Source organism: Lissotriton helveticus, chromosome 11 (assembly GCF_964261635.1).
Source record: "Lissotriton helveticus chromosome 11, aLisHel1.1, whole genome shotgun sequence".
NCBI lineage: Eukaryota > Metazoa > Chordata > Amphibia > Caudata > Salamandridae > Lissotriton > Lissotriton helveticus.
Genome location: NC_136072.1, coordinates 663,262,853 through 663,290,141, shown reverse-complemented (window position 1 = coordinate 663,290,141; position 27,289 = coordinate 663,262,853). Strand labels below are relative to the sequence as shown.

The 27,289-nt window shown below is 48.4% G+C and overlaps 1 protein-coding gene across 3 annotated transcripts in view; it reads left to right on the top strand.

Moving 5' to 3' along the window:
• The window catches only part of LOC144791743 (zinc metalloproteinase-disintegrin-like lachestatin-1), a 4,387,327-nt gene that overhangs the window by 9,948 nt on the left and 4,350,090 nt on the right, over positions 1–27,289 (top strand). Inside the window, exon 2 of one of the 3 annotated variants that reach the window (XM_078666512.1) lies at positions 19,715–19,797. The exons of the other annotated variants lie outside the window; for them this stretch is intronic. The gene's annotated coding sequence lies outside the window, so the exon portion shown is untranslated. The remainder of the gene's footprint in view (positions 1–19,714; positions 19,798–27,289) is intronic. 3 annotated transcript variants of the gene reach the window in all.

The following is a 27,289-nucleotide window of genomic DNA, read 5'->3' as shown; positions in this document are numbered from 1 at the left end:
CATCCAGAAATGGTGCACTTCCCCACCTGGGTAAAACAATGCTGTTTAGAGAAAAACAAGAAAAGAAAAGTAGCGCTTCACTGGTAAACTCTGTGTAGTGGCACTAATGTGTTTTGGGTGTGAATAAAATCAATCTGGCCCCTTTTCGACCTTAGTTATTTTTTACATTTTTATTTTTTTATTTCTCTCTTTCCCAAGGCTGCACTTTGGAAGTGAAAAATGTCACAAAAAAGATGACCTTTCAGGCAAAAAAGTTTTTCTTTTTTGGATTCATTTCACAGGGGAACAAATAAAGGAAAAGAAAGAGGGAGTAGTGGCTACAAGGCCCTGGGAAGGGGGCCCCCACACCCTGACCTTGCAGATTTCTGTAGTGCTTAGAGGCCCAGGGAAAGGGGGCCCCACACCTGGACCTTGCAGCTTTCTATAGTGCTTAGAGGTCCAGGGAAATGGGGCCCCACACCTGGACCTTGCAGCTTGCTCTAGTGCTTCGAGGTCCAGGGAAAGGGGATCCCCTCCCCATGGCCTACGAAGCAGTAACAAGGCCTTTCTTAAAACACTGCCCAAGCACCAGTTGATTTGGCTGCTCCCTCCTCCCCTCACCCACTGCTCCTTACCTGTGTCCGGCTGGTCCTGGAAACAAAGGGGCCTTCTGTCACCTAGCAACAAAATGCAGACCTATCTCTAAGGCAACAGTGCTATGCTTGCGTCACACTCACTACAGCAGTTCAGCGTCCATCCACTAAAAATGACACCACACCTTGTTAGAAAAGTAGAAAAGCTTTATCTTCTCTTCAAATGAGCTTTTGGTTACCTCAAGATTCTGTTACATTTGCATTTTAGATCTCACCATCATTTTACATACATTTATACATTCATGAGGATTACATACGTTCTAAATTCATAAGCAGATCTTTCCTAATCTTTTCCGTTTTTAGTCTAGAACAGCTAGATGTAAATCGTACATTACCATCGAGGACACAATGGAATTACGAATGCAAGAGGTACAAGGTCCAAAAACCGCTCTGCAGGAATTACACTACTGGTTATACAGTAGGTTGCCTAGAATGCGTTACTTCACACAAGTCATAATTACCTTCTACATACAACTCAGAAAGGCAGACAATACTTTGGGGCAAACAGATTTCCCATTGATCATAAACCCTCCTACCTAAGACTGGCAAGACTCAGTTCCCCCAGCGTGATTGTTCCGTCCCTGCTTCTAGACAGGCATGGACATCTTGACCCTTTGAAAATGTACCTCCCACTAGCCACCCTGTCCCCAACCCACCACTGGGGAGTAGTCTGACTGAGGATGACTGGTGGCAGGTGGTACACTCCCTCGTTTCGTTCCTTTTTGTTTATGAAACTCTTCTTGATAGAGGCCGGCTAACCTTACAGTCTCGATGTCCCCTAGACCAAGCAGTCAGACCACAGTTCTAATCCAGCAAGGCTCACGTTGCGCTCTCACGTTCACCCCTCTCCCCGCCTTGTGATTCCCTGCTTACTTCGGGAGTTGCGCCTCTACGAGAAAGTCATTAAGTGGAGAGCACTCGACCGAGTCCCCGCGCAACCTGAGGGACTCTGACAGCTGAATTCACAAAAATCTGGCCGAGAAAGGGGGGGGGGGGGTTAATTCCTGCCTTCGCCCTCAGCCCGCTATACGAAGAAGTACTCTGTTCTGGTCCGGCCTTCTCGCAGCCCGCCCCTCACCTTACGGTGCCTCGCCTCCTGCTGACGTGCCGGGCGGAGCTTCACAAGCCCTTCGCTGCTGCCCGCCCCTCACCTTACGGCGCCTCGCCTCCTGCTGACGTGCCGGGCAGAGCTTCACAGGCCCTTCGCTTCCTTAGTAACCAACGCGGAGGCCGCTCACCAGGACGCCCAGACTGCTCGCTCTTCTCAGCAATGTTAGATGAGTAGCGCTGAGTGCCGACCAGCGCGAGTTAGTGAGGCGCTACGCAAGATCCGTTTCTTGTGAACCTCCTTTTGCCTCTATTCAGTATTAGTTCAGAGGGTTAGCACAACAGGCAGTTTCACATACTCTAGCTCCCGGCTTATGGTCCTCCTCTCTCCTGACCAAACCGGGTTTCCTTACAAGGGGTGCCTCACGAGTATCTCACTTGGAGTCGAAACGAAGAGCAGGGCTAGATCATCTGACAAAGAGGGGGGGCAACAGCGAAAGGGGGGACAGGCCTGAGGACAATCAATTCTCCCCTCTGCGCGCCAACCTCTCCTCGCAGAAGCCTTGACTCCTGTCTGTTCCTTCTCCTCACTGACTGGACGAACAAAATGGCCGCCCCATTCCACCTTTTATAGTCTGGGCCAGGAGTCCAGAAGGGTCCAGCAGGTTCTAGAACCCCTCATGCAACTCTATGGCCCCAGGTTCTGAGGTGATTTGAGCAGGCCATTTTGTGTCTCCCTGCACTCCCTCCATTTTACAGGAGCACCTGTGCCACATTACTAATAAGTAATAATGAGGCGCCCTGAGACCTAGGGTCAACACCAGAAAAAAACAAGCATTTGCAATGCAATAGGTCTCGCATTAGGAAAGTTTGAGCTATTGGTATTGTAAATGACATTTTTTTACTTATGTGTTGGTTTTGAAAATAGCGAAATTAATAGCTTTGTCATTTACAATGCCAATATTTTTAACTTTTGCAAATGGGACACCTATAGCATAGCACCTATAGCGTGATGAATGTCCAGATATACCTTTTGCATCCAGAAAGATTTGCAGTTTAGTAAACTAGCTATTGTGAATTAGTTTAAAAAAAGAAAATGACACCAATTTTATTTTGATGGCATGCCTATGTCTGTGATAGATGCACAGTTAGTTAGAGAGTCAGTGAGAGTTATTTAGTCAGTTAGTTTGTGAGAGAGTAAGTCAGTTAGTTAGTGAGCACAACCTCAACATCATCTCTTACGCCGACGACGCCCAGCTGATCCTCTCCCTCACCAGAGACCCCGACTCCGCCAGAACCTGCCTACACAAAGGGATGAAAGACGTCGCCGAGTGGATGAAGGACAGCCGCCTGAAACTGAACTCGGACAAGACAGAAGTCCTCATCCTGGGATCTTCGCCCTCCGCCTGGGACGACTCCTGGTGCCCCCCAGCCCTGGGCACCGCACCCAAGCCAACCGACCACGCAAGCAACCTGAGCTTCATCCTGGACCCCTCCCTCTCGATGACCAGACAAGTCAACGCCGTCTCCTCATCGTGCTTCAACACCCTGCGTATGCTTTGCAAGATCTTCCGCTGGATCCCGACCGAGACCAGGAAGACTGTCACCCAGGCACTCGTCACCAGCCGACTGGACTACGGAAACGCCCTCTACGCCGGAACCACAGCCAAGCTACAGAAAAGACTCCAGCGCATCCAGAACGCCTCCGCCCGACTCATCCTGGATGTCCCCCGACGCAGCCACATCTCCAGCCACCTGAGGAACCTGCACTGGCTCCCCGTCGACAAGAGTATCACGTTCCGGCTCCTCACCCACGCACACAAGTCTCTCCACGACCTGGGCCCCAAGTACCTCAACGACCGCCTGACCTTCTACACGCCCACCCGCCAGCTACGGTCCACCAGCCTCGCCCTCGCAGCCGTACCACGCATCCGAAGAGCCACCGCCGGAGGAAGATCCTTCTCTTACCTGGCTGCCAAGACTTGGAACTCCCTCCCCATCGGCTGACCCAGGACCATCTCGCCTTCAGGAAACAACTCAAGACCTGGCTGTTCGAGCAGTAGCATACCCCTCCCCCCCCCAAGCGCCTTGAGACACTCCCGGGTGAGTAGTGCGCTATACAAATGGCATGATTGATTGAGTGAGAGAGCTAATTAGTTAGTGAGAGAGAGAGCTAGTTTGTTAGTGAGAGAGAGAGAGTTAGTCAGTTAGTTAGCGTGAAAGTTAGTGAGTTAGTTAGTGAGAGTGAATGATAAAGTTAGTTAGTGAAAGAGAGTTAGTTAGCGAGAGAGTTAGTGAGAGAGAGTTAGTGAGTGAGAAAGAGAGTCAGTTAGTGTGAGAGAGAGCGAGATAGTGAAAGTGAGAGAGTTAGTGAGTGAGAGAGAGAGTGATATGGTTAGTCAGTCAGTTAGTTAGTGAGAGGGAGAGTGAGAGAGTAAGTTAGTTCGATAGTTAGTGAGAGACAGAGTGAGAGTTAGGTAGAGAGTTAGTGAGAGAGTAAAGCAATTGAGAGAGTGAAAGTTAGTAAGTTAGTCAGTGAGAGCGAGAGAATTAGTTATTTTGTCAGTGAGAGAAAGTGAGTGAGTGAGTGAGTTAGGTAATCAGTGGAGCTAGGATGGGAGAGACATTAGCCAGTTTTAAAGCTGGCAGCTTTAATTGTAATGTAATAACATTTCACCAGTTAGTGCGACGTGACTATGTAATAAATACATATTAGCGTAGACCATGAAATTGGGCAAGTGATTCCAAACAACGAACAGACTGGTTTACAGTTGTTATGGCAAGGAACTGAGCCAATAAGTTAGTGAAGCTATTAAAAGTAATGCTCTTATGTATAGTTCTGTATAAATTGATATGGCTTAGCTCTGCTGCAAAGTAGTAAATAAAAGTGCACTGTGAAGATTGTGCTGCACGAATAAATCGGTGTTGTCCGCGGCAAATTTTTCAAGTAAAAAAACTTGGAAAACTTTTATAATTAGTTGTAATTTCATTAATAAACTTTGAAATAATGATTATTTGTAGTTCATTTTTATGCCTTACTTTTAATTCCAAAGTGGTTGAAAAGTTTAAAGAAATATATGATACTTACCCATGTGTTCGAATAGCAAGGAATGTTGTATGGTATCGATTCTGTGGAGGTACCGTTTTAAAGAAAGTAGTTTGCGCTGTACAGTTGTGGTTTAAATAAGGGCAGTGGTAAAATAAAAAAGTAAGAATATCTGCTATAAGTTTGTTTCTGTAACATGCTTACTAGTTGGCTGGAAGGAGAATGTAGCATTTATGCAACTTTGCAAGTCGAATCTTTTAGAAATGCACTAACCCCTTGTTTCTAAAAGACTACCAAGTGTAGCCGTCATCCAGTCTGGAATGGAGTGAAACCTCCCAATAGTTACTACCTGTGATTGAATGGGAGTCTGCCCTGGCACAATAAAGAGAATAGTTGTAAAGATCGGTATCAGCGGTAGGAGATACAAGTGTGGCTTTGATGTAGTTGGACGTATGGGTGTTGTTTAAAGAGCAATTTGTGATGTTCGTACCTGAGTTACAAAATCGGATGAGTTTTTTTTTTTGGTTTGAGCTGTAATTTTCTTTGGGTTAAAAAGTTTACCAAAAGACTATACCTAACACTGTTTTCTTAGTAAACCCACTGTGTAAACCTTCATGGTAACATTGAACCACAGTTCCTCAGCCAGTCACGATATAATAGGTCATATAAACACCTTGCATCCCTTAGGAAACAGTCCTTAATTAAAATATAGACACAATGAAGGGCAAATATACATTAAGGAAAAACATAACATAGTGCTGAAACGTTTGTTAAAAATAATAAATTGTTAGCGGAACCCTAATTATAACAAGTTGGCCAGAGGCTGAAAACACACAAAAAAAAAAGCTTTTGGAAGGCACGTGGATATTAACAGATTTGTGCAAAATCACATTGGGACGACCCACGACGTGACTTGAGCATGTGTCCCCAACTTTCAGCTTAGCAGCTCAAGCCATTGCGCCACACCCTTGTGGTTTAGGGATATTGCCTACCGTTGAGTTGTGTGCATATGCTCTTTTTGTACGCTTCTGTTGCAGAAAGCCCTATGTCAAGTAAAGTGAAATGTAGTAACTCGTCGTTTTGGCAGTGAAAAAAGCAGAGAGCCGAGATAAATAGGATATGCGCAAGATCACAGATTTGTGTAGCGGATACACACCTACCGATCCTGAAGGGCACAATCCCGTAAATAAATGGGAATCCAAGATATTTGCAACTCGCAAACTCTTTTTCACCATTGTATACGTTTCATTAATAATTTAGCGTTTAGTGTAGGTTAGTTTACAGTGTAAAATAGCTTACATAAGCACCTCGCATCCCTTGGCTAACAGTCCCCAATTTAAATACAGACACCATTAAATGCAAATACACGCCAAGGAAAGACATAACAAGATAGTGCATAAACGTTTAGGAAATATAAGTAAGCGTGTTTGGAAACGCTAATTACAAACCGTTAACCCCAGAAATATGTGCGCATGAAGCAGATACCGGGTTAAAACAAAGCGAAGCTGACTGTAACTTTTATGATTCATACACTTGTTTAAGCATTAGTGCAATACTATTGTGTTACGATAACATGCCCCATAAAATAAATACAAACTTGAGAATTGAAGCGACCGGCGTATCTCACGCAACTGGGCGCTGAGATCTGTACACCGTTAAAGAAGGATAGGCATGCAGCTATAACAAGCATAGTGATTAAAAGCGAGCCATAGTAACAAATATTTTTAAATATAAAAAAAAGCGTTCAAAAGGGAAAGCGAGTGGTAGACGAACAAACGGAAAAGAAAAAGAACACACAAGAAATCCACGGCAACAAAAGCATTTGGGAAAATATAGACACATTGAAAGGCAAATATACGTTAAGGAAAAACATAACAACATAGTGCCTAAACACAATTGTTAAAAATAGTAAATTGTTAGCGGAAATGCTAATTATAACCAGTTGGCCACAGGCTGAAAACACACGAAAAAATTTCCTTTTGGAAGGCACGTGGATATTAACTGAGTTGTGCAAAATTACATTGGGGTGACCCACGACGTGACTTGAGCATGTGTCCCTAACTTTCCGCTTAGCAGGTCAAGTCATTACGCCACACCTTTGTGGTTTAGGGATATTTCCTAACGTTGAGTTGTGTGCATATGCTCTTTGTGTACGCTTCTGTTGCAGAAAGGCCTTATGTAAAGTAAAGTGAAAAAGGATGAGAAAAAGTTAACAGGGAGCATGGGAAAGTAGCAATAAAGGGGGATACGAGCAGATATGGGGTGAGTGGAATCAAAAGGGATGGGACGTTAGAGGACGTGGTAGTGATGAGAGCAGGCAAAGAGACGTAGTGGAACGTACGCCAAGACAAGTAAAGACCAGACTCGAGAGAAGAAACGGAGATAAACAAAACAAGCACTGACAACCAACAATGTACAGTCAGTCAACACTGAGTAGTGACAGTCTACAGAGTATACAACCTACTCACATACACGGATAGCCAACAATGTGCTGTAGAACATAGTCCAGACAGCCTACAGCCACACTCACTGACAGCCAACTACGTGCAGTGACAGTGTAGACAGCCCACAGCATGCTCACACGCATAGACAGCAAACTATATGCAGTGACCCCCAGCCCAGACAGTCCTCAGCCTGCTCACACGCATTGACAGCCACCCATGTGCGATGAAGCATAGTCCAGACAGCCCACAGTGCACTCACATGCACGGACAGCCAGTAATGTACTTTGGCACACAGCCCACAGCCTGCTCCAAAGCACAGACACCCAACCATGTGCAACGAAACACAGTCCAGACAGCATGCTCACACTCACGGACAGCCAACAATGTGCAGTGACGCACAGTGTACACAGCCAGCAGGCTGCTCATACGCAAGGGTAGCCAAATATGTGCTATGTTTTATATAGCGCTGGCTAGACCCTGCTGGCTTTACATACGGTAAGCATTTTTAAATAGTTAAATCAGTTAAATCAGTTAAATTTTACACAGTGATATAAAATAAACACTAATGCTTAATAAGTAACTTCAGTCAGACGATGATGCCCCCTCCCTCCCGTGGACAACTCAATATAAGACAACAGACGCTTGGCGCCAAGAAGCATTTCCCACGCCACGTGGTGCAATTTAGAAACGTGCATAAAAACGTGTCCACCATTTAGTAAGCAGACTTTTGTCCCGATTGAGTGTAGAATATTTTATGAAATAACGTGCCACGCATGTCATAGGCCGTACACACTCCCTATGCCAACCTTCCATTCTTCACAAGTCAGGCTGCGCCTTGGAGAATCAATCCCCTGGCACGCCATTGATGGCCGGAGGGGGCATCATGGGATGTGGGAAGAGAGAGCGGTACAGCTGAGTGTTTCTAGTGCCCACAGTGATCACCTGCTGTCACTTCAATGCCACCCGTGCACACCAACTCTAGCCATAAACAGGCTATAAGCAGTCTGTCCTTTGGTTGCGATGCCACCACACACCACCGTGTGGCCCTCTCCACTTCAGATTGGCAGCGGTGTGGGGCACAGCGCCTTGTTTCTGTGACCCTGCACGGTGCAGCTGTCGTGTGGTTGGGCGGGTCGTGTGGTTAGGCGGGTCGTGGGACAGTAAGCCGTGCAGCCGTGCGGAAGGACAGGGCGGGAGTGTAGCGCTGTTGCACTGTGACTGTGCAGGGTGCAGCTGCTGTGCTGATGCTGGGGTACTGTATCGTTTTGGCCACTATAGGAGTGGCAGGGTATGCTCAGATGTGAGTCCCTTGCTCACTGCACCATTAGGATTCAAGCAAGCCGGGCCGAAGACGGCTGCAATGCCAGAAACCGGTCCCCGGAAGCTTGTTTCCTTTCCAGTAAAGAATTGGCTTGGTAGTTTGGTCTGCCCTGTTCCCATGATGCACTGGGCCAGGGACAGACTAATTTGCATGTAGCCAGGTTCTGAACTGGGATGGTGCAGTGAGCTAAAAAACGGTGATGGATCAAGCCCTGATCTTTTGACTGGGTATGAGTGTTCTGTTTAACTCAGATGCTCTGTCCATCACCACCCCCTTTTCTGAATCAGGGTACTGTGCCCAGGCCTCAGGACAGTAGGAGCCTCTACTACGCAGAGGAACAGTGCGGCCCGGGATATAGAGCCCTAGCTGTGTGACTGCGCAGTGTGCAGCTGCAGTGTGGACTGTAAGCGACTGTGATACAGTACCCTGGCTATGGGACAGCTGGGGTGTGGTTGTGTGACACTGCAAAGCACACCTGATGTGGCCCAACGGCCAGAGCTGCCGGTTTTGGCGCTGGGGGACCTGATTCGAGTCTCTGCTTACCCTCAGCTTCCTGTGATGCTGGGCAAATCACTTAAACTCACTGTGCCTACCAAAAATGAATGTGTGCTTGTGGAACGTAATTGGTGCTCGGGACCTTGAGTGTGATGGTGAGTGTGATGGTGAGCGTGAGCCTGAGCTCTGAGGTGCATGTGACTAAATGCTCGACACTGCCCTTGCACTTTAAAAGCCCTGACAACCGTCCTCGCGACTCAATCCGAACAAAGACGGGGACAGGGCATTTGTCCAGAGCTCATGTCCACGAGGGCGACCCGCCTTGAAGAACGGACTGTGCACTGGCGCTTGGGGGCTCACGTGGCCTGCAGCTGTGCCTCCGGAAGAATGCTGCGGACACACTGACCCGGAGGCATGGGCTCGGGTCACGGCACTGCCCAGGAAGCGATAATTTCATTAGCACGTGCACGCCAAGCACCACATGTCTCAGTGCGGCAGGGCGAAGCTGGCCATTGTGTGAAAGGGTGCGGTGAGAGGAGGACATCCACTCTGAAAATGTACAGAGTGCAGGCTGTGAAAGTATAGTCAACAATGCGCCATTTTGATGTGCTTAGAGTGCCCCCGATACACCCCCCACCCTAAGCGCAAAACTTTAAGTAGATTTTTACAACAGCTAAAAAAAAACCAAGCAACTCTGACAAAGGCACACCAAGTAACAAACGGGCCAGTGAGGCGATGCGAGAGAGAAGGCAGGCGCTGGAGAGGGAGGGGGTGGGCTGCCCATATGGAGAGGGAGGGGGGTGGGCTGCCTGCTGGGCTGCCTCTAATGATCGAATGCGAGTCACGGAAGGCAGGCGCTGTGGAGGGAGGGGGTGGGCAACTCGAGCTACCATATGGCTGGGAGTACCTTGTGTGAGGGAGGATGGGCTGGCTGGGCTGCCTTTGATGATGGAATGCAAGCTCGTGCACGAGGAGCTTGTGGTCACGTGATTCACGTGAACTGTTGAAAATCCTCATCGTAAAAGTCCGCTTTGTGGATGGGTGGCATTAGGTCTCTCTGCGAGACCTAAAAATGTAGTGGACATCCGGAAAAATACAGAGGCAAAAAGGGGATAAAATAAATAATAATTAGGAGGGACCACCCAAAGGGCTGACAGGTTTAACACGCGTCCCCCCCAGCTGAAAGTGGGAAGAGCTACCCAACCCCTTGGGAGTTCTCATCACTAAGGCGGAAGTACCTCGAGAGACAGTCTGCGTTGGCATGGTCCACTCCAGGCCGATGTTCCACCCGGAAGTCCATTCCCTGTAGGGAGATGGACCATTTCAACAGCTTGGGATTCTCGCCCTTCAGTTGCATCAACCAACAAAGGGGCCGGTGGTCAGTCTGTACAAGGAAGTGCGAACCAAACAGGTATGGCTGCAGCTTCTTCGGAGCCCATACCACCGCAAAGGCTTCCCGCTCAATCGCACTCCACTTCTGTTCCTGGGGAAGCTGTCTCCTTGATAGGAAGACAACAGGTTGGTCCAGGCCCTCTTCATTGAGTTGCGATAACACTGCCCCAATGCCATGCTCCAATGCATCCGTTTAAACAATAAACTCCTTGGAAAAATCAGGGGCCTTTAAAACAGGAGCTGCACACATGGCTTGTTTTAGGGTGTCAAAAGCTCGTTGACACGCCTCAGTCCAGACTACCCGTCGAGGTTGTTTCTTAGATGTGAGCTCAGTAAGGGGTGCCACAATTGTGCCATACCCCTTAACAAAGCGCGGTAGTATCCTGTGAGGCCCAGGAAAGCTCGGACCTCCGTCTGAGTCTTGGGGGGGTTCCCAGGCCATGATCGTCTCAATCTTAGCCTGGACTGGGCTGTACCTTCCCCCTGCCCACCAAGTGGCCTAGGTACACTACCGACCCTTGCCCAATCTGGCATTTGCTGGCCTTGATTGTCAAGCCAGCCTGTTTCAGGGCTTCGAGAACAGCCTGTAAGTGACACAAGTGGTCCTCCCAGCTGCTGCTGAAGACAGCGATGTCGTCTAGATAAGCAGCAGAGAAGGTCTCCATTCCGGAGAGGACCTGGTTCACCAGCCGCTGAAACGTGGCAGGGACATTCTTTAGCCCAAAGGGCATCACACAGAACTGGTAGTGGCCCTTAGGCGTGGAGAAGGCTGACCTTTCCCTTGCTCCATCCGTAAGGGAGATCTGCCAGTACCCTGAGTTGAGGTCAAAGGTACTCCGATATTGGGCAGCTCCCAGCCAGTCAATGAGCTCATCCGGCCTAGGGATTGGATGAGCGTCAGTCTTTGTTACTGAATTCAGTCCCCTGTAATCCACACACAACCTGAGTTCTGGAGTGGTGCCTGGTGGGGCAGCTTTTGGTACCAGAACCACCGGACTGGACCAGGGGCTGCTTGAAGGTTCAATCACTCCCAGCTCCAGCATCTTAGTTACTTCGCTGTGAATGCTAGCCTTCACCTTATCTGACAGCCGGTAGGTCTTGGACTTTCCAGGTGGGCTGTCCCCTGTGTCCACATCATGGGTACACAGGTGGGTCCTTCCCGGGATAAGGGAGAACAGCGAGGCATACAGCTCCAGAACTTGACGGCAGTCCCTCCGCTGTTCAGGAGTTAGGGATGGTGAGAGAATCACTCCCGCCACCGACCCATCTTTCTCTTGGGACGAAGATAGATCAGGGAGAGGTTCACTTTCCTCCTCTGCTCCATCAGTCACCATCATCAGGATGACTTCGGGCCTCTCATGATGGGGTTTGAGGTGGTTGACGTGGAGCACCCGATGGGGCTGCATGGGGGTCTTTAGATCCACTAAATAAGTGACCTTGCCCTTCTTCTCAATCACCTCAAAGGGGCATGTCCAGCGATCCTGGAGGGCACTAAGCTCTTCAGGCTCCATGACCCACTCTTTGGCCAGGCTCCAACTCCACAGGGTGAGCATTGTGGTCATACCACTCTTTCATAACTGCCTGGCTGGCTTCCAGGTTGTCAGAAGCTTGCTTCCACAACTTAGCCATCTGGCTACGGAAGGCCAGCATATACCTCACCACATCCTGGGGAAGCTTCCTGGGAGTCTGTTCCCATCCATCTTTCACCAGGCTGAGAGATCCTCTGACAGGGTGCCCATACAGAAGCTCAAAGGGGCTGAAGACCACTCCTGTCTGTGGCACTTCCCTGTATGAGAACAACAGACAGGGTAGGAGGACATCCCATTTCCTCCGCAGGCTCTCAGGCAGACTTCTTATCATGCCTTTCAGGGTTTTATTAAACCTTTCCACCAGACCATTGGTCTGGGGGTGGTAAGGGGTGGAGAACCGGTAAGTAACTCCACATTCCTTCCACATAGCCCGCATGTAGGCTGACATGAAGTTGGCCCCCCTGTCGGACACAACTTCCTTGGGGAAACCCACTCGGGTAAAAATCCCCATCAGGGCCCGAGCCACCGCAGGTGCAGTAACGGTCCTCAAAGGAATATCCTCTGGGTACCGGATGGCATGATCCACCAGAACCAGGATAAACCTGTGACCGGTTGAAGTAGGTGGATCCAATGGCCCCACAATGTCGATGCCCACCTTTTCAAAGGGGGTGCTAACGACAGGTAGTGTTTCCAGGGGAGCCTTCAGCTTAACCCCTGTTTTCCCACTAGCTTGGCAAGACACACGTCCTACAGAAAGTGTCGGACGCAATCCTCATCTGAGGCCAATAAAAATGGGGGACAAGCCGGGCAATGGTCTTGTCCTGACCCAGGTGTCCTGCCAAGGGAATCTCGTGAGCCAATTCTAAGAGAAAGGCTCGGTAACGTTGGGGTACTTCCAAGGCCTGTGACGAACTGTGCACCGGTGCCTTGGGTTCACTGTAGAGAAGACCCTCCTCCCAGTAGATGTGGAAGTTCCCTGCACTGTTACCGGCTGCCTGGGCTTCGGCCTGTTGCCTCATCCCTCAAGGGTAGGGCACTCCTTCTGCCCTTGACAAAACCCTTCCCTGGTAGGTCCTCCCTCCACATGCCATTCCGGAGGGATAGGTAGGTCCTTCAAGGAGACAACATCCCCCTCCGTGGACTCCGGATCCACCACCTCCAGGTGTCCCATCCATCTCACAGGGTGTGGATGCCGAGGCAGGTTTCTCCTGTCCCCGGATCTTCCCCTTTTTGGCAGCCGTCTGTGCCTTTGTTCCAGGCTCCAGCCCTTGCGAACTCCCCCTCCGGGTAGTCGCGGACCGTGTGCTCGCCAGGCCCAATCAGGTGTACCCAACATCTCAGAATGAGTTCGGAATTCCACCTCCTTCCAAGCATTGTGCTCCAAGTCATTCCCCAACAGACAATCGACTGGCACGGCAGGGCACACCCCAACTCGAAGGAGACCTGCGACCCCTCCCCACTCAAAGTGAACTTCAGCCACAGGGTAGTGACCTATTCTGCCGTCAGCCATCGCGGCGGGGTGGAGTACGTTTGGAATCACCTGCTCTGGGGACACCAGCTGTTTTCTTACCATAGTCATGCTGGTACCTGTGTCCCTCAGAGCATCCCCTCTCTGGCCATTGATGGTGACCCACTGCCCATACTTAGTGGTATTTGGGGGCACCTGGATCTTAGGAACCATCTTGCTGTCTCCCAGGGACACTAGGGTTATTCCCGCCCACTCCCCTCCCTTATCTAAGGGCAATTCCTCCCCGAGCACTACACTAGCCACTCCCGGGGTCTATCCTCCAGTGGGAGGGGGTGGTCTCTTTGGGCACTTGGGATCACCTTTATAGTGCCCAACCCCACCACACTCATAACAGCGGACAACCCTTGGCTGCTGACTATGGTCAGGATGGGGGGTCTTTTGTGGGTTAAACTTAGGAGTAAATCCTGATCCCTTTACTTGGAAACTGTTTTGGGGGCCTTTCGAGAACTCCCTCTTTTTGTCTCCCCCCCCTCTTTCTTCTGGGGAGCGCCCTGACCAGTCCTTTGGGAATCCCCTCCAGCCCCTCTTGAGGACACCCGGGTACTAGCCCAGATGTCTGCCTCCTCTGCAAGCTTTCTAGGGCTAGTCAGCTTGCTGTCTACCAGGTGTTGACGCAGCTCCGGAAAACATTGCTCAAGGAGGTGCCCCTTTAAGAACAAATCGTACAACCCCTCGTAGTCAGTCATATCACTGCCTTGCACCCAACCCTCTAGGGCCTTCCTAGCATAGCCCAAAAAATCTACCCAGTTTTGGGTAGCCAGTTTGTAGCGGTTCCGGAATTTGTGTCGGTATTTCTCAGGGGTCAGCCCAAACTTTCTAATCAGAGCAATCTTCATGGTGGGGTAATTGGTCTGTTCCTCCTGCTCTAAGGCTAGAAGTGCATCCCTCCCTCCCGGAGGCATATACCGGTACAGACCACCCCCCCAATGACTCTCTGAGATTCCCATGGGCTCTTAAGGAGACCTCATAGGCAGCCAACCATTTGGCAATAATGTCGTCTCCCACACTAAAACTGTCGACTACGTCTTTGGGCAAATAGGGTCTGGGTTCCCTGGTTGTTTCTTTAGGTACGCTGCCACCAATAGGAGTACTGGAGGTCCCTACCTGTAGGGCTTTGAGGTCTAACTCCTTTAAGCTAAGCTCATGAGCGAGCCTCGTCTTCTCCCTCTCCTTTTCCAACCTAGCTAATTCCCATTTTAATTGTCTTTCCTCCCTCCTGTCAGCTAACTCCGCTGCAGTCAGGCTCCTTCCAGATACACTACTGCCCGCCCTCGAAGGTGTCCATGGACCGGGTAACAGATTCCCCCCTTCGGTTTGGTACAGCATCTCTGCTTCAATGACAGTGTCACGATCCTCCTCTTCCTCCTCCTTTTTCCCATCTGGGTGAGCTGCCACCCATGCTCTCAAGCTGGTTTGGAGTTCCACCTTCTTCGCACCACGCTTGAAGAACACCCCCTTTTCCTGGCAAAATTCCCTAAGTTGGGCCGCTGTGTAGGTCTCCAACTCATCCAATCCAAACTCCATTTTACCAAGCGGGGCCTCAGACAATTACTTTGGAGTATTCAAGAAAGAGGCGTCAAATAAGGGCTACCTCAACCCACCACCAGAAAGGGATTTGGAAAAAACAAAACGTCCAATTAGGGAGACCACTAGGAGAAAACTCCAGGTGTAGGTTCGTGGTGCACACTAAGCCACTGTCAAGTGGACACAAGCACAAGCTCTATCCCACCGCTGAACACCAATATGTTGGACCTGGGGGTACCAGGCCACCTGGGGTAGCCTGGCTCAAGCGGTAAGGCCTATCTCTAAGGCAACGGTGCTATGCTTGCGTCACACTCACTACAGCAGTTCAGCGTCCATCCACTAAAAATGACACCACACCTTGTTAGAAAAGTAGAAAAGCTTTATCTTACCTCAAGATTCTGTTACATTTGCATTTTAGATATCACCGTCATTGTACATACTTTTATACATTCATGAGGATTACATACGTTCTAAATTCATAAGCAGATCTTTCTTAATCATATCCGTTTTTAGTCCAGAACAGGGAGATGTAAATCGTACATTACCATCGAGGACACAATGGAATTACGAATGCAAGAGGTACAAGATCCAAAAACCGCTCTGCAGGAATTACACTACTGGTTATACAGTAGGTTGCCTAGAATGCCAAAATGTAGGTCAGAAACGTTACTTCACACAAGTCATAAATACCTTCTACATACAACTCAGAAAGGCAGGCAATACTTTGGGGCAAACAGATTTCCTATTGATCATAAACCCTCCTACCTAAGACTGGCAAGACTCGGTTCCCCCAGCGTGACTGTTCCGTCTCTGCTTCTAGACAGGCATGGCCATCTGGACCCTTTGAAAATGTACCTCCCACTGGCCACCCTGCCCCAACCCACCACTGGGGAGTAGTCTGACTAAGGATGACTGGTGGCAGGTGGTACACTCCCTCGTTTCGTTCCTTTTTGTTTATGAAACTCTGCTTGATAGAGGCCGGCTGGCCTTACAGCCTCGATGTCCCCTAGACCAAGCAGTCAGACCACAGTTCTAATCCAGCAAGGCTCATGTTGCGCTCTCACGTTCACCCCTCTTCCCGCCTTGTGATTCCCTGCTTACTTCTGGAGTGGCGCCTCTAAGGGAAAGTCATGACGTGGAGAGCACTCGACTGAGTCCCCGCGCAACCTGAGGGACTCTCACAGCTGAATTCACCAAAATCCGGCCGAGAAAGGGGGGGGGGTGGTTAATTTCTGCCTTCGCCCTCAGCCCGCTATACGAGGAAGTACTCTGTTCTGGTCTGACCTTCTCGCAGCCCGCCCCTCACCTTACGGCGCCTCGCCTCCTGCTGACGTGCCGGGCGGAGCTTCACAGGCCCTTCGCTTCCTTAGTAACCAACGCGGAAGCCGCTCACCAGGACGCCCAGACTGCTCGCTCTTCTCAGCAAGGTTAGATGAGTAGCGGTGAGTGCCGACCAGCGCGAGTTAGTGAGGCGCTAAGCAAGATCCGTTTCTGGTGAACCTCCTGTTGCCTCTATTCAGTATTAGTTCAGAGGGTTAGCACAACAGGCAGTTTCACACCCTCTAGCTCCCGGCTTATGGTCCTTCACTCTCCTGACCAAACCGGGTTTCCTTACAAGAGGTGCCTCACGAGTGTCTCACTTGGAGTCGAAACCAAGAGCAGGGCTAGATCATCTGACAAAGGGGGGGCATTAGCGAAAGGGGGGACAGGCCTGAGGACAATCCATTCTCCCCTCTGCGCGCCAACCTCTCCTCGCAGAAGCCTTGACTCCTGTCTGTTCCTTCTCCTCACTGGCTGGACGAACAAAATGGCCGCCCCATTCCACCTTTTATAGTCTGGGCCAAGAGAGTCCAGAAGGGTCCAGCAGGTTCTAGAACCCCTCATGCAACTCTATGGCCCCAGGTTCTGAGGTGATTTGAGCAGGCCACCATTTTGTGTCTCCCTACACTCCCTCCATTTTACAGGAGCACATGCGCCACATTACTAATAAGTAATAATGAGGCGCCCTGAGACCTAGGGTCAACACCAGAAAAAAAAAATGTAGTGGACATCCGGAAAAATACAGAGGCAAAAAGGGGATCAAATAAATAATAATTAGGAGGGACCACCCAAAGGGCTGGCAGGTTTACCAGCCGGTACTTAAGAGAGGTGTTGCCTCGCCCCTGACACTCTGAGCCCTAATTGCTGGCCCTGCCGCTTTGACTTCCCCAATCTGTTTGTCCCTTCCTCCCACCCCTGCACCCCCAGGAATGCCACCACGCGGTCGACACCAGACATCTCTGATGTGTATTGTAATTGTGTGGGGAGGGGGCCCTGGTGGAGCAGGGGGGGGCAATCTGTGAAAGTATCTCATTTCACAGTGAAGGGGGGACCCCTGACTCCCACCTGAGTGCGAGGCCCTGGGCAGCTGCCCATACTGCCCATGCCTAGCGCCGGCCCTGCATTTGATTACGGATTTGATAATGGGCGGGTGCGGAGCTGCCTAGAAAGCGCCCATTGCTCTCGGCAGATGGCCACGCCCCCACTAGGATTAATTTTCAGTACTGAAATCCTCAGAATTGGCATTCTGACCTTTTCCCCAATTTTATGATCCCAAAGTTGGTAACAAATGTAGGTTTCTTATTAAACTATGGGGATTAATTCTATGTCCTTTCAACATAGCAACAGTACTTCTGCCTATTTTAAGAGATGTCCTGCATTTGTAAAATTTGAATAAACCCGATAGGCAAGAACACTCCAGTAGCTCTGAAAACAAACTTCCTTTGGTTGATATGAAATCTGAGAGGTTTCCAGAGCTTCAGGGTACAAATTTCTAATCCTATGGTGCAAGGAAGAGGCTTAATGCACTAACATTGAATTGGTACGCCGGTTGGATAGCAGCCGTAACACCAGGGCAGTCATGTGCAGGCTGGGTTTTCAAGTTGCTTTAAGAGATGACGACAGCGACACAGTGGCAACCTAAACAGTCTTTCGTTTATGAATAACATACGAAATTATAACACTAAGATATGGGACATTTAGTTAAAATGCTCAACCTAGTGCATAACATATGTACGTTATCCACACAGAATGCAGGAATAAAAGTAGTTAAGAATGTAATGATCAGCTAAAACAAGACAATGTGTCTGACGTTGTTAGTGAGTTTCTGACATCCCAACACCCTAAAGCTATTTCTTGGTGTTATGCCAACACTTAGCTAAAGCATTCAGTAGTAAACTTGCCTTTCAAATGTTAGAGTTTCTTAGTCTGGCTTGCACAGCATACCTTTATAGAAGCTCTGCCAAAGAAGCAAAACGTATGCTCCCGGTGAAGGACACCGGCACGGCTTTTGGAATTAACTCTTCGATTGAGATCAGCTGGCTCGGCAGTCTTGTGTGACCTTTTGTGACCTTTTGTGATACTTCTGGCCCAAATAACTCTACTAATCAGTGATCAAATCCTGGAGTTACGGATAAGGTTGTCCCTGAAGATTATTCACAGTACGTTAGTACGCGATACCCCTTAGTGTGCTGTTCGGGCCTGGCATGAGGGCAATTGCGGATTTGTTTACCTGATCGTATTGATCATATTGAGGATTGCATTATAATGTTGGAATATATGTATGTTGAGTACAGCTGCATATTGTATCATATGAAATCTCATTAAAGACCATGTAAAAAAAAAAAGAAATCAATGTGCCAACGCCAAACCTGACTCTTGCTTAAAGGCTCAATTTCATTGGCTCCATTCTGGATACAGTACTGTTTTAGGCCTGCTCTCCATCACAACACGTCCAAGAAATGTGGACGGTGAGTCTGATGCTTTAGCCTTGCTCCTGGATCTCAGTGAGAGTGGCTCTGATGCCTCTTGGCCTCCTGCAAAGGACTTAGTATGTAAAAACTGATATCATGGACAAACCTCTCTAACCTCTTGACTTCTAGGGCTTTCTCCTCCAGTGCTAAACCCTTTTTTGGATGTTAGGGATGCCTCGCTTTTAAACCTTCACAACTTTTTTTTCACAAAAGGCATCCATGCCAATATTGCAGGCTTACCACCCAATATCTTGGGGATGCTAAATGTAGGAAATTAGATTATTAGTTGTGTGGCCTGCAAAAGTAACAGGTCCACAATTCTCCTTAATGGGAACAAGCACCCAATTGTAGTGCTGGACTTTCTCGGGGTAGCAAGACCAGGCAGTCCAAGGCCTACTTCAAGGAGGTGGAGTGGGCTAGTGATCATCGTTCGCTGGCATGCAATATTAACATTCCATAAATGATTGCCCATTCAGTACTTTTTCTTTAGAAAAAGGTGATGTACATTTACACACACACAGATCTAAATACTACGCAGTTATTTACTGCTATATACGTTGGTAAATTGAAAGTGCCACAGATGACAGTACATAATGGCCTTTGATCACCTAAAGGGGTGATAAAAACATATAAGATAAGCCTATTGGCTTGGTGACATGTTCAAATGTAACAAACCACATGTTAAAGGCATCATTTTGTGTGTAAATGCAATCATCAGTAATGATAATCATGTGTAAATGCACTTATTAATAACAACGCGTATTCACTGTGGCCAATAAATACTGTCAACATAATTATCATAATAAAGCTTTTAAAATGGGACAAAATGTGACTTGGTATTTTTTGTAGGCTTTTAAAGTGCAAAAATGCAATTATTAAAGCAGCCCTAGGGAGCATCACATTTAAACTACATTGCATGCAACCATAGACCTAGTGCTTCACATACATATACTTTCTTACAACAGCTTAAGGCCACCACAAATGCAACCATGAAGTCAGCCCATAGAGGACACAGCACTCCCAGCTGAAGAAAAGAAACTCGAGCCTGGTGAGTAGTATAAAAACAATGATAACATTGTGGAAGGTCCAGTATTTCTGGCCCCTACAGATGTAGGGTCAGAACCTAAGAAACTTCTTGAGAGGGAGCTGTTGCACTTCTGCAGCCCCCATACCTCCTTCACGTTGATGCTGCTCCGTGCCTATTTTGAGGACCACCACAAGCAGCAAAATTCAGGTCAAGCTATTTTTAGCACCTAATAGTCCCATCTGGTGAGTAAACCTAAACTGGAAAGGAGCAGGTGTTCTGTTCATTCAGAAAGTAAAATGAGCGATAAAGATGCATTAAATCCTGTTTTTATTTAGACACATTTGCTGCCTGTTCAAGGAAAGAGGTCAAATGTCAGTCCGTCTTTCAACTAATTGCTGCTTTGAAAATTAGGTTTACTTTTCTCTCTCTTGCTAGTGTTGGAGGTCTTTGTCAAGTGAGCTGTCTGAAGATGTCAGTTATTTTTCTCTTACACATAACTTTTAAATAAGTAGCCTTTAAATTATTATTACAAATATTTCAAAATATATCAGCAAAAGCAATTTATTTTCTTATTAGGAAGTATGATGCAAACAAAAAGTTAAATAGGAGCAAAACTAACCAGAACACTTTACACGGTGATGTGGAAATCAGCCGAGGCCCATGCAGGTAAGAGCAGTGAGGGGATTTCGACAGACGACAACGAGGGAAAATAAACTATTTACCACATTTTTCCTCGTCATTGTCAGTCAAAATCCCGCCCCACTGCTTTTACCTGCACGGACCACGGCTGGTGCAAATGACACATTTGCAGAAACTATTTCCAAAAATTATTGTTTGTACACTATATAGCTTTATCAGTTAAGCAGCATGTCAGTGGGAAAGTTTGTGGCCATTTCAATGTAAAATCTTCTGATTACAAATGTCAGTGTGCTACCACTTCATGCTTTAGTTATGTATCTATTAAAAGTGATAGGTTTTAAACATGATTTGAGAAAATTTCTGCCTTCGCCCTAATGAAAATGTTGTTAATGAACTAACAAGCAAATCCTATATGTAGCTAGATTTGTATTATATATCGAAACAAAATTTAGTCTATTGAATCAAACAAAAGAGATTTTTGTACAGCAGACATGCTGAACTTGCAGATTTGAAGGTGCTCTCATATGTGATAATGGCAGCTCAATGAATTAAATTATTTGTCCATGATCACATCATTTGAAACAAGTTCATGCGTCAGGAGCATTACAACTAGGTTGAGTAGATTATTTATGTAATTAGACCTACAGGTCTAGTAAAAATTTTATATTTTTTTCGATGCCTGCTATCTGCTATAGCAAAGCCCCACATGGCATTATGGGACGTTCCTCTGGGAGCAGTGAATATTTGAACAGCGGCTCTCCCGCAATGCTGGGAGAGCCCCCCCGCTTTCCTTTTGTGTTCTCTCTATGTTTTGGGATGGGATGCCCGGTCTCACCCAGCCAAGGCCCCCTATCCTACCTGCTTCATGGCAACCTTAGCTTAAAAGGTGGTAAACACTCAGTCCATTTGCCATGTGATTACAGTGAGACCTTCAGTAAAAAGTCCAAAAACGAGGTGATCCAAAAAGCAAAAAATCCGTCTGTACTGAATAGGCGGAACCCAGTTGCAACACTAAAGGGACCCAGGGTTTGGGAACCAAGAAAATATTCACAATACAGCTAAATTGTGGTTTTTGTGGGAAACATGGGTAAGAAGTGGTTTTAAGAAAGCATATCTAATTCTCTCTAAAAATGGCATCAACTAAAGATTTGCTGTCATAGGATCACCATCTGCCACGCTTTCAGGAACAAGCAAATTGTATCAAGAAATATTTTTTAACCACATTTTTTATTTTATAAGAGTCCATTTTTCTTAATTTTTGTGGTTTCATAAAGATTGCATTTTATGATGGAAACTGTTGTGAAGCTCATGGCTGAGCCCAATAAAATAAATGTCTGAAAAATTCACAAAATTCTGAATTCAATGAGAGGTCATTTATGTAGATCACTCCAGGTTGTCCTAAAGAAGCTAACTGTTGAAAGAAAAAAATTATGAAGATTTGTAGGAAAAATAGAAATTTGTGACAACCTTTCCAGCTGTAACTTCTTTTCATGTTGGCAAATTTACAAATGCAATATATTCTTAACATTGGCAGATCTTTCTGGTCATAGTGGTATGTAAGGTTCTCCAAAAACAATTGATACATAGAACCAACAACTGATATGCACCGTTAAACTAATTTTTCATTGAGAACTAACTATAGAGAAATTCATGTGGTAAAATATAAGGACTGCAAAATGGGTATGAAGGTAACCTATGTACTAAGTTTAGAAATAGTGGTTACTTGTGCTTCTCTGAATTTGATACCCATACGATCATGTGATTCAAAGGGCATCTTGCAAAATGTCTTCTTTCTTGCACACTGGCTTATATTTGTAAGCCACAAATGCAGAGAATTCTATGGCAGGACCGGAGGCTTCAGATTATGCTTCTCAATCCTTACTAGAAGCTCACAGCAGCCAATGAAAATGCTTGCTTTTCATTAATATAACGTTAAACACTACATATCCCATCATGTCTCATACATAGGCACGCCCCCTTAGTCCATAAGAGGCCTCTGCCTGCCGCCATCTTCCTCTTTCTTTGCTGCTCACAGAGCTAAGTGCACCTTCGTTTACTCCCTCTGCTGTTTTGCATGTATTGATTGAACATTGTATTACTGAGTTCTCAGTTGCGATTGTTTAAACACTGTTTACCAGGTTTGAGTCCTAATTGGACCATGGGTTGTATACTGTATGAGCTTTAATTACACGGTGATTACCTGATTGTTTGTGGGGAGTAGCGGTGCTTCGGCGGGGAGCCTCGGCGGCCCCGCCTTCAGTGTCCTAGAAATTCCTCTGTGTGGCTCTGAGGCGCGCCTCGCGGCGCGAAGGTAGCTTCGGTCGTTGACCGGAGGCAGATGGACGCTGTTGACTTTGATTGAGCCTTTTCTGTGGTCTCGGTGTGTTCCCCTCGGTGGTTGCGCGTCTCGCGCATGCGCAGTAGCGTTCCCTAGTGGCTGCTGATGCTGGTAGCGGCCGGGTGGCTCTCGGCCGCGGCGGGCGCCCAAACGCGCTGAATTTGGGCTCCTTTTTAGTAGGATTCAGTCGCGTTTGGGCTGCACATCGCGGCGCGATCCCCGAATCTAGTTCACTGGCGGTTTTTGCTGCAAAGTGTTAGGAAGGTGTCCCTCTGCCTCTTCGATCGCCTGGAGAGGCTGTAAAATACAAAAAAGGCCTAGTCGAGTGTGCACACGCTCTGGATATTGGTGGTGGCCTGGGTCTCTGACCCCTATTGATTACAGCTCTGCTGAGGGGGTTGAAGGAAGTAGTATTTAAGTGTGCTGTGAGGGCTGACCCCCCCCTTGACCCTCCTTGTGCCTGAACCTTCGGTGTCAGGACCCTCTAGTGGAATCATTCCCCATTGTACCAGGATGTCAGAAGGGGAACAGTATAATGAGGAATATACTGGGGAGGAGAATTTTGAGACCAGGCAGACGGCTGCCTTGGAGGACAACCTGGTTAGTGCCTTGGACGCTTCAGTCCAGTCCTCCGTTAATAGGGCTATGGAAAATACGGTCCCACAGACGGTACAGCAAGCCTTTGCTTCAGCCCTTCGTCCTATAAGACGACAACTTGAGGGTTTTCGCCAAGAGACATGGTTTCGTCAAACCACAGAAAAAGAAAACGGAGGCTTCGGCCTCGGGTCAACCTTCTGGTGACTCTGCCACTTGGCCTCATACTCAGGCCTTAGCTACCTTGCCGGACATGGCGGACCGTTCATACGCAGGAGGCAAAGCCACAGCTAAGCGTAGGGTCCATGATACTGACACAGACACAGACACTAGTACCAGCACAGATACGGATACGGACACTTCAGAAGAACGCAATCCTCCAAAAAAGGCTAAGTCGGCGCAGGCAAAGAGCCTGACACCTGTTCATACCCCTTTTACCTTTGACCCGTCGGAGATAATGCATCCCAGGTCGCAAGATTGGGTGCCGCCTACGGCAGTGACGGCTTACATTCATGAGAACTTACGCAAGGGTTTCCCGAGGGAAGTGAGGAACCGTTTACGGTCAGAATGCCCCAGACCCGACATCCCTGATCAAGTGGCGGAAACGCCAGAGATAGACACCAGCCTTCTAACCTTTTTAAAGAAGTTTACGAAAGATCCTAAAAGAGGTTTAGACAGGGCTTGGAAGGGGTGTCAGGACAAGATGCTGGATGCCATCGGCCCCTTGGCTAAAATTTTGGAAATGGCCTTGGCGGCCAAGGAGGCCTCTACCCCTGTAGACCCTGATGTGTGTGCCGGATGGACCCAGCGGGCCATCTGCTTGTTGGGCAACGCAAATTGTGCTATCTCGGCGGAGAGAAGGAAGTCGTTGCTTATGAAGATGGATACCAACCTGACAGAGCTTGCGGACGCAGAGCCGGGGCCCCTTGCAGAGGGCCAATTGTTTGGTGACAAGTTTGTCAAAGACGTCTCCAAATACGTGGGTACCTTTACGGCATTAGACAAGGCCCAATCGGGCATCAAGCGTGCATTGAACCAGGGTGTTTTTAATAGGGCCGGCTCGTAAGGCCGAGGAGGTCCTCCAGGCTCCCATAGAGGCGACTTCGGCAGAGGCAGAAATGACTATGACTCCACCCGTGGGGGAACTTTCTATCCCTCCCGTAGGAGGTTCAGCAAGAACCGGTACCAATCCAGCAATGGCAGGGGGAACTTCAAGCACCAGCAGAACTCAGGTGAGACTTGCAGATATTTCTCTTCTTCCTTTGGGGGGTCGGACACAACACTGCCTGGGGCGGTGGAAAGAACTTACACAAGACGCTTGGGTCTTGCGGACGGTTCAGGGTTTTCAATTGGAGTTTTACTCGCGTCCTGTTCAGTCAGGCGTACCGACAGCTCTCCGTTTTTCCCAACTAGAGACCAGTTTTATAGACGAGGAGATCGCAACCTTGCTGCAGAAACACGCGATAGCACCGAGTCCTCAAGGTCCTCACGGTTTCTGCAGCAATATTTTTGTCATACAGAAAAAAGGGGGAGGAAACAGACTGGTGTTGAATCTCGGGGACTTCAATCAGTTTCTGACGTACAATCATTTCAAGATGGAGGGCATCCATCTTTTGACGGATCTTCTGCGGGTTGGGGATTGGAAGGTCCGGCTGGACCTGAAGGACGCGTATCTCTCTATTCCGATATTTCCCCCGCATCGCAGATTTCTGAAGTTCAGGTGGAGAAACCAATGGTACGAATATTTGGTTCTGCCTTTTGGGCTCTCCTCGGCTCCTTGGTGCTTCACCAAAGTGATGAAGCCTGTAGTGGCGTACCTCAGAGAGAGGGATATATGCCTCATCATATACCTAGACGATATCCTAATAGTGGATCAGTGCCAGCAGACTCTATTGCGGCACCTCCAGTTGACCACGACTATTTTGCAGGATCTGGGTTTTGGGATAAACTCCACGAAATCGGTCATGGTTCCCTCTCAGGTGATAGATTTCCTAGGTTTCACAGTGAACTCCGTGATAGCTCAGCTGTGCCTCCCGAAGGACAAGCTAAAGGATCTAAAGAGGGAGATCAGGAAGCTGCTGAACAGTCAGACAGTCTCCCTCAGAGCACTGGCAAGAATGGTAGGAATTCTGGCGTCTTCCGTCCAAGCGATATTCCCGGGCCCGCTACATTACAGGGCTCTGCAGCAGTTGAAGATCAGGCATCTTCAGAAGGGTCTCTCGTATTCGGACAGCATTCCCCTCACGCAAGAAGTGAGGACGGAGTTGCAATGGTGGTTGGGACACGTCGACGCATGGAACGGCCGAGCGATCTTCGGCTCCCTTCCAGAAGTCACGATAGAGTCCGACGCCAGCCGCTGGGGCTGGGGCGTGCGCAGTGGAGACATCTCCACAGGAGGGAGATGGTCCCCGGAGGAGCTTTCCCTTCATATCAACTGTCTGAAAGCTCGCGGGGTCATTCGCTGTGAGAACGTTGTCCCCGAAGCAGACATCCTGTTGTATCCTCCTGCGTCTGGACAATGTGTCGGCAGTGAGATACATCAACAAGTTGGGCGGCACGAGGTCGTCCATGCTTGTGCAGATAGCCAAAGACTTTTGGCATTACTACCTTCGCAATCAGATATCGATAATTGCGGAATATCTTCCGGGTCAGTCCAATCAAGTGGCGGACTGGAACTCGAGATACCTCAGGGACTACAGCGACTGGAAGTTGCTCCGGAGGATATTCCAGTGGCTGGAGGAGATTTGGGGTCCGTTCGCGACGGATTTATTTGCGTCGAGACTAACGTTCCAAATTCCTCGATTCTTCAGTTGGAGGCCGGGTCCGTTGGCGCAAGCGACGGACGCGTTTCTCCAGGACTGGTCGCAGGGGGTGCAGTATGCTTTTCCCCCCTTCTTGCTGATCCCCAGAGCAATGTCGCAAGTGATCAGACAAAGGGCAGAGGTGGTCATGGTGACGCCTTGGTGGACGTTGCAATCTTGGTTCCCCAAGCTGATGCAGTGGAGCTGCGACCTGCCCAGACTCCTCCCGGAGTCGACGACGCTGTTGCTGGTCCCTCATCAGGAGAGACACCCTCTGATAATGGAAGGCAGACTTCAGCTGATGGCCTGGAGGCTTTCAGGCAACAGTGGCAAGTGCCAGGGATTTCGAGCAGGGCTGCAGATTTCCTCAAGCAGGCCTGGGCACCTTCCACGAGGAAAAGGTACTCCTCGGCCTGGAAAGGTTGGGTGGATTGGTGCGTGGAACGACACCTGGATCCCGTGGGGGCCGACTTACCCCATGTGCTGAATTTCCTGACGGATAAGGCATCAGAGGGTTTGGCCTATAGATCAGTCAACAACTTCAGATGTGCCATTTCAGCGGGCCATGTCCAGCTGGATGGGAAGCCAATAGGTATGCACCCTGTCGTGTGCAAATTGCTTAAAGGCATTAGGGTGTAAAACCCTCCTAAACCGAAATACTCCGGATTGTGGGACATATCTCTGGTTTTGGACCTCTTTGACAAATGGGCCAGCGAATTCCCTTCTATCCAGAAAGCAGTTGTCAGCCGAATTAGCCATGCTGCTTTGCCTTTCGGCTTGCAGGAGGTCGTCGGATGTACGCGCGCTGGAGCTAACAGGTAGAGTATTTACTCCAGAAGGAGTTTCTTTTCAGATTGTTAGACGTACTAAGACATTATCTACTCATGTTTCTTATAATGTATTTCAAGAGAATGAAAAGTTATGTGTGGTTCAATGTCTAAAGACTTATGTGGAATGTACAGCGGCTATTAGGCCTCAGGGCTATTCGCAGCTTTTGATCGCCTTGCAAAATCCTTTCAAAGCAGTGGCTGCGGCCACCATTGCCAGATGGCTTCGTTATGTTATGCAAGAAGCCGGCATTGACATCACCATTTTTGGTGCGCACTCTGTCAGAGGTGCCATGGCATCGAAGTCATTCATG